Here is an 8,398-nt window from a genome sequence, read left to right as displayed (position 1 = left end):
TGTGGCTAGCATGGAATGACATTGGCACAGTGGTGCGGCTGGCATGGTTGGCATGCCTTTGGCGCGGAGATATGGCTGGCATGGAATGCCATTGGCACGGTGGTGCGGCTGGCATGGTTGGCATGCCTTTGGCACGGAGATGTGGCTAGCATGGCATGCCAGCCGCACCATCGTTGGTGCAGAGATGTGGCTGGAATGGCATGACATTGACACGGTGGTGCGGTTGGCATGGTTGGCATGCCTTTGGCGCGGAGATGTGGATGGCATGGTGGTACGGCTGGCATGGTTGGTATGCCTTTGGCGCAGAGATATGGCTATTAGGGTTTAGCGTGTCGAAACCCTAGTTTAAAATATTTGGCACGCGTGATTGGCACGTTTGGCTGGCATGCGCAGATGGCATGTGCAGAGATGATGTCAATCGGTACCGAGGGCTCTGCCGTGGAGCATGGCATATAAAAAAGGTACCTCGGTAATTTTACGCAGACATGTTGAATGGTTCAATAAATGTGCTAGTGGCGACATTACTACTCAAGTGTGACGTCACTGTCTGACTAAGGTTTTACGATTTTAACCCTAAGCTAAAAACCACCATCAAAATTAAGTCCCCTGCTTAGCTCGGAACACGGGCATTTTTGCGAGGTAAGCATAAGATAGTGACTGACAAGGACAAAATCGAAATGGAAAGCCATGAAAATATGGTCAGGAAGATCCGTCTAACCTTTTCGAGAGGTAAGGAGAATTCGTGATTCTTGTGCTGGTGAATTTGCGTAGATTCTTCTCGTGGTGCTGCTAGCTAGGCCGCGGAGTGGTAGTGGTGGTTGCTGTCCGAGATGCAAACAGTTGGCGTCAGCTTGGTTAGGCTGGGGAACGCAGAGTTGTTGGCGTTGCTCGGCTTGGAATGGAGCCGTTAGTGTTGGATCGGCTTGGGATGATCTCTGGCTTGGTATGGCGTGGGTGCTAGCACAACATGGTGTGGGGGCTGGCATGGAGCGGCGTTGGCTTGGCATGGCGCGGATTGTTGGCACCGTGAAGCTTGTTCTTGCGGTCCCAATTGCCTTTTTCCATACATAGCTCAAATAGGAAATCCTTTCCTTATTTAAATTCCAAAAGTGTCACGCCTATAAAAGGGTTTGCTCTCCTTTTGATCTCGTATCTTTGTTCTCACGTCCTGGCGCTAGCGGTAGAGTGGTAGGAATAAAGAGGGCAAGCATATTCCAGGTATGTATTCCAGCGTTTCTCTTTCAATCTTTTTTTTTGTATTGGTGCAAAACCTAGCCATAGATATATCTTCCATGAACTTGTAGAAATATTTCAGCGTGAACACCGCAGTAATGTTATCCACCTCAATTATTATGCAAAATAGGCATGCACGGGCAGGTGACTGCCACCAATTCCTTTCCCACGAAAACCTAGTTTTTAGGGTTTCCTCCTTTTCCTTGGGGTGACTGTGTGCATAGTTTCCGCGATGGGGCGCGCTTTCTTGGCCGGGTGCGTACTTTCCGCTGCAAGGTACGACTTTGGAAAGGGGCGTGCTTTCCGCAGCAACGTAGGGTTTGCCAGTCCCCATTTCTTCGGTTATGAGAGTTATGGCTTGAAACTTAAAACAAATTGGTTCGTGTCCAAAATGGATTCTCCATTGTTGATAAAATAGTTTTCATGCACTTTGTAGTAACTTCTCTTCGTACCCATTTATTTGTTGTAGTTGAAAGCGTAAGCAGCTTAAGAAGGTTTCATTAGGATGTCACCTGACAAAATCCCCGCTGCGGCTTTGAAAAATATTGGCATCTCTAAGACAAACATGGATGATGAATTTTTCACAACGTTCGCCACAGCTAGGAGAAATCATCCTAAGTTTGTGCCCGTCCTTCTGACCGGTTCAGAGGGTGAAGGAGACACCCAGTCGGTTCGACCAGGTTGTGTAATATGATTTTGCCTTCAAAGGAAAAAGTATCCAGCTTCTTCCATTGACTTCAGAATCTGTCAGAGTCCGTTGCGTTCTTTCGACAAGTGGATGCAATTCATGATAAGTCAGGATTGCGTAAATGCAAATTTGATCAAAGCGCAAATCATTGGCGCTGTCACAGCTTCCGCGACGCTTCAAATCAGGAAAGATATCCCAAGATTAGTTTTTTTCATCTTCCGATGGTGTCCAGACACTCACACGTCCATATGCAGGTGGGATGAAATGGTTGTCTCTTTGGAAAGTGTGGATTTCTTGCTGAACCTTCCCATAACAGGGAATCTTGATATCACCTTGTCTGAAGATGAAGAACAAATGCACGCTTCTCTCATTTCGAAGTCAAAAGGCTTTGTCCGGAAGGAAAAAAAGATGAGGTGTTTCTACAACTGGTGGGTATCTCAATGGTTCCCAGATGATTTAGAGCCAGATTAAAAGAATAGTACATACACTTCATGTCGCGGCATTCTTGGTTCTTTGGTTATCCAGGGACATTTTTTTATAACGGCCATGGTAAGAAGGAAATAAAACAGGGTCTCATTAATTTTGCCATTAGATTAACGAAAGGTGTTGTTCTCCCCATTGGCGGCTTGTTTCTCGGTTCTATGTACACACATTTGGATCATCTGGTTGCGGACATGCGTGCTTCAAACGGCTACATGAAAGTGGACTCGTAGGTCCATGTTGCTTTTCTTCAAGCGTGGTTGTGGGAGCATTTCGAGAAGTGCGCTCCCAAACTGCTGGCTTTACTTCCCGAGTCTTGGGGTGGTTCTAGGATACTTCGCTGGGTGAACAGGCGCCCAAGATCTGGCTCGAACCTGGTTGACTTCCTTGACAACTCCTACACAATGAACTTTCGTCCATGGGCTCTGGTGCATGTCTCCATAGTTCAAATAGACACTTTTGCCTCTGTTTCGAATACATCTTTGCTTTCTGAAAAGAATACGAGCATTGGGGAGGTTGTGTTCATGCGAAGTTGCACGCCTGGTTATATACCGTCTTTCTTTCGAGGATCTTGTCAGGCAGTCTCTTACAACATTGACATGGCGGCTCGACATATGGGATTTGACCAAGGGGTCCCGCTCTCTCATCAGTCGGATGTTCCAGAAAACTTGTTGCCAGCTGCTCTTGATGCTAGTTCTCTTGCGCCGGGTATAAGTCTTCCCTTCTTGCTCTCGGCACGAAATCCGACAACAACTTCTAAGTATAAAATATTCTGGCAGGACGAGTTCCTTGCCGTTCATGGATTCGTGAATGACGTAATGAAGAATACTTGTGGTAAGCCTTCTGCTGCAACTTTAGCAAGACATCCATTGTTAAAGGATCCTTCCTCGTCCAAACGGAAATCTCCTAACACGGACACGGAAAGTCCCCAAAAGAAGGAGCGAAGGTCGAAAGATAGCGCGGGTGGTCTTCGATCATATTCAACGGCCCTTATGACTTTCAGTTCTTCCACCTTTCGAGTATGTATTCTTTTTCTTTACCACTCATTCGGATTGCACAGTTCTTTCGTTATTGAAAATCTTTACTTATTCCTTAACTAGGGCGTGAACGTCATTTCCCAGCTTGCACGTACTCAGAAAACGGAGGCTCTCACAGCAGAGGGTGGCAATGCTGAGCCTCAGAGAATGGAGGCTCTCGCGGAAGAGGGTGACAATGCGAGCCTCCTTGCGGCGAAGAAGAGATCGAAAAGGAGGAAAGCTCGGAATCTATTGATGATGAAAATTTCTCTTCCAACAACAACGTTGAGTCTTCTTCTAGTCAGTCTGAAAGTGAATCAGTGAGTCTTCCACGCATTCTTCTTCTTCCTTTTTTTTTTTTTTGAAAAATATCTAAACCATGATATCGCAGGGAGAACCCGCTCCTGATGACGGCCCCGAGGCGGAAAACCGTGGAGATACGACTTTGTCTCCAACCGTGGCAGCTGCGCCTGACGAATCGGAAACGGAGGTCGATCAAGATGAAGATGTTGTTGTGGCTCAAGTAGCGGAGAGTGCTCCAGCGACCGCTGGCGCCATTGTAGTTAGGAATCCCTTGACAGATGCCGGTTCGGTTGCGGGCGCCATTTTCGCTCCTCCATAATTAGTTCCTTATCTAGATCATGTGTTGATCGGCGACTTCAGCGTTCCAGCCAAATACGAGACGTTATATACCAAGATATGGGAAAGGTATGTACACATCACCACAAGCAAAAAGGTTACTAGTCGGTTTGCGCTGGTCAAGCGTGTGGAGGAAGCTTTATATTCGACTGACGACATGTGCAAATTGACTGGCCATACCGTTTCTGAGGACGTGGTCTCAAGCTGGAAGTTCCATCGAGATGTGTGCGTATACCACGGGTTCAACGTTCCCTGGTTTGTTGAAGGTTTCTCTGAGATCGAAAAGTTGTAGACCACGGCGGTTGAAGGCCCTTCCGCATATGAGGTCGCACAGCAGGAGGCGGAGATCAAAAGGTTGTCCACGGAGCTAAAGCTGAAACGGGCGGCTCTCGAAAGCACGAAAGAGGCTTTCTCCAAGAAGAGCAAGCCATTACTAGATGTTTTTCCTTGAATGTAATCATGTCTTATGAACTTCTTTATTTAGGCTTCTTTTTTTCCGAAAGGCGAACAGAGCGCTTGGTTCATGGTTCCATTTGAATTGATAGATAATCGTCTCCTATGAGGGTTTTAGATTATTCTTTTGGAATGAATTGTTTTTTTTTTTTAAAATAATGTTGTTTTTGGTTATGACTATATGTGGCATAAATACCCCAGGAGAGTCATGGAGTTGTGAATGTTGTCTTGTCAGTAGAAAGTGGGATGAAACATGGCTGTCGGTTTCTACTATCTATGTGTAAATTCTAGGTAGTAGAACATGCAACTCGTCTGACGATACTTACTTGTTTTTTAGAGTCTCCCAACAAAATGGATCTCCCGGATGTAAATCTGAGTTTTTGTGGGCGGCGGCGTCGTGACTGTGAAAATTCCCCAATCATTCCTAAGTCCCCAGTCGTTCCAGAGTCGTTTGATAACCGAGGCGTCGGCTAGTCTGCTTCCATCATGTCGATATCTGGGTTGAAAAGATGGAATCGGAAATCGGGAACTGATATTGTGACGAATAGATTAATCTTCCACTGTGGTCGCCAATTGTTTGAGGGTGAAAACAGTTTCTGCTGATCTCGGTAATTTCGAGTGTGTGGGTGAGAAACGAGTCTAAACCCTAAACAATGTACTACAAGGGAGTACTTAGATTCGAGAGATCAATCTATACAAATACGGCCTAAGCCAAGAAATGGTCGTTCCAGACTTGCTTCGGTCACAAAGTGAAGGACAAGGGTTGGTCTTATGGAGGGAAGTGAAGAGAGTGTTGAGACTAGAATAATTGATTCTCGAAGAGTAGTTGTTTGACGACTTGTATCAGAAAGTGAAACACTTGCAGATTGGGAAGCTAACAAGTGATTTCTGAGTTTTGTATTCTCCTGACCAAAAACCTGTCCTTTGGTGGAAATAGGTGAGACCTATTTATACAAAGAAGTGGAAACGGTTGAGTAAATGGAAGAAAGCGGTAACGGGTAACGCCTGGAATCGATTTATCCATAATGAAGGAAACGTTTCACCATTACTTCATGTATTTACTAACCGCCTTACTCTTATAAAACTTTCTTGTACCGGGCGTAGTGTACGCCGCACGTTGTAAACCACCAGACCAATACCCTGATGAGCATCCCCCAGTTTTGTGACATGGTTTGATGTCTCAAGTGTTTTCGTGGAAAACGTGTAGCATGTTGTTATTGTTTGGCAAGTTGAGCTTGGGAGGCTTGCCGCTCGGTGGTGACCTTCGACGATCGATATTTTGCATCTTGGGAGGAACGTTAGCCGTTGATTGTGGTTACCTTCCGTTGGTAGCCAGTGGCGTGGCCACGGTGCTGGCATGGCTTGCACATGCTCTTGGCGTGGCTAATTAGGGATTTGGCACGGTGGCCTAATTAGGGTTTTGGCACCGTGGCCAAGAGTTGGCACCGTAGCCAAGAGATTGTCACAAGTCGTTTAGTGACAAGTTTGTACGGTTGAGATTTGCATCTCAGAGGGAAGGGTAGCCGCTGATTGTTGCAACCCTCCGTTTGGCATCCAGCGGCATGGAGGCATGGTCGGCGTGGATTTGGCATGGTTTAGGTGCGGCAAAGCTAGGATTTTGGCATAGTTTTAGGCGCGGCCAATATTAGGGTTTTGGCATAGTTTAGGCGTGGCCAAAATTAGGGCTTGGAATTATGCCAAAAGTTGCCACGCGTTTGGTGGCGAACTTGGACGGTTGAGATTTGCATATCAGAAGGAAGGGTGGCCGTTGATTGTTGCAACCCTTCGTTTGACAGCCAGCGACATGGAGGCATGGCCGGCATGGGTTTGGTGTGGTTTAGGCGCGGCCAAGCTAGGATTTTGGCATAGTTTTAGGCGCGACCAAAATTAAGGCTTGGCATTGGGCCAAAAGTTTCCACACGTTTGGTGGCGAACTTGGACGGCTGAGATTTGCATCTCAGAAGGAAGGGTGGCCGTTGATTGTTGCAACCCTTCGTTTGGCAGCCAGCGACATAGAGGAATGGCCGACATGGATTTGGCATGGTTTATGCGCGACCAAGCTAGGATTTTCTCATAGTTTTAGGCGCGGCCAATATTAGGGTTTTGGCATAGTTTAGGTGCGGCCAAAATTAGGGCTTGGCATTGGGCCAAAAGTTTCCACGCATTTGGTGGAGAATTTGGACGGCTGGGATTTGCATCTCAGAAGGAAGGGTGGACGTTGATTGTTGCAACCCTTCGGTTGGAAGGCAGCGGCATGGCCGACATGGCTTTGGTGCGGAGGTGTGGCTGGCATGGCATGCCATCGGCACTATGGTGCGGATGGTATGGTTGGTATGCCTTTGGCACAAAGATGTGGCTGGCATGGCATGCCATTGGCACGGTGGTGCGGCTGGCATGGTTGGAATTCCTTTGGCGCGGAGATGTGGCTGGCATGGCATGCCATTGGCACGGTGGTGCGGCTGGCATGGTTGGCATGCCTTTGGCGCGGAGATGTGGCTGGCATGGCATGCCATTGGCACGGTGGTGCGGCTGGCATGGTTGGCATGCCTTTGGCGCGGAGATGTGGCTGGCATGGCATGCCATTGGCACGGTGGTGCGACTGACATGGTTGGCATGCCTTTGGCGCGGAGATATGACTATTAGGGTTTAGCGTGTCGAAACCCTAGTTTAAAATATGTGGCACGCGTGATTGGAACGTTTGGCTAGCATGTGCAGATGGCATGTGCATAGATGATGCCAGTCAGTACCGAGGACCCTGCCGTGGAGCATGGCATATAAAAAAGGTACCCCGGTAATTTTACGCAGACATGTTGAATGGTTCAATCAATGTACTAGTAGTGACATTATTTCTCAAGTGTGACGTCACTGTCTGACTAAGGTTTTACGATTTTAACCCTAAGCTAAAAACCACCATCAACACTTATATACAAAGTTTAATGGATAAGCAATAAACCTCGTATCGTATTCCTTAATGCTATGTCTATCTAGAGTTTCATACAGAGCTTCGCAGTTTCGTTTTCAATACGCACGACTTGAAAGATAAGTTAGAGAATGAAACATTTCAAGTCAAATATTACTAACCTCAAGAGGAAGGATGATTGTTGTTGTTGTAGCTTCATACGTCTTCACCATCTTCAAGTATTGTAATACTTGTAAGTCTCAAATCTAATACTTTCAAGCTAACTTATACGAAGTTGACTCTAGTAAATAATCAAGCGACTGTTTAAATGAGTTTTGATTCACTAAAATATGACAACCAAACTTGACATAACAACGCTTGGTGGGTTCAACAGAGTAATGCTCTAACAGGATGTTTATACATACTTTAAAAGAATCCCCGAAAAAGGGTGATTCAAAGGATGTTCTTTAAATCTTATATAGACTAGTAGATATGAACTTGAGGATATCATTTTGGAAATTTTGGAAATTCTCTTAGACTGTATCCACTCGTACACATATCGTGTATGAATTTAATTGGACAAACCCAATTGCATCTGTCCAACCAGTTCTGAATCAGTTTTTTGATTCACTTTAAAGGATATTTTTTTCTTAAATTGTTTGAGACCCTATTCATAAAAAAACAACATTGGTTAACCAAGTGGTAGGCAAGAGGGTCGAATATCTCAGCTTGTAAATAATTTTTTCCTTTTGTAGGTTGCCATTATCGTATATGAATGTAATTACAATTTCCATGCAGTTATATGTGCTTAAGGTTGCAGTTTCCCTTTTATCTTGATAATGTGCAACTTCAGTTCCACGCATTGGAATATTTGTAATAAGAACAACATGTTTGCACATTTTCATTTGCAAGTTCTCAAGGAAGTCCATTGCATGTTAACGCGTCTTCTTAATAGTCCTTGCAAATGTCATGAACCTTCTAACAAGGTAA

Source organism: Papaver somniferum, chromosome 8 (assembly GCF_003573695.1).
Source record: "Papaver somniferum cultivar HN1 chromosome 8, ASM357369v1, whole genome shotgun sequence".
In the NCBI taxonomy this organism is placed as follows: Eukaryota; Viridiplantae; Streptophyta; class Magnoliopsida; order Ranunculales; family Papaveraceae; genus Papaver; species Papaver somniferum.
This window is presented reverse-complemented; position numbering follows the sequence as displayed.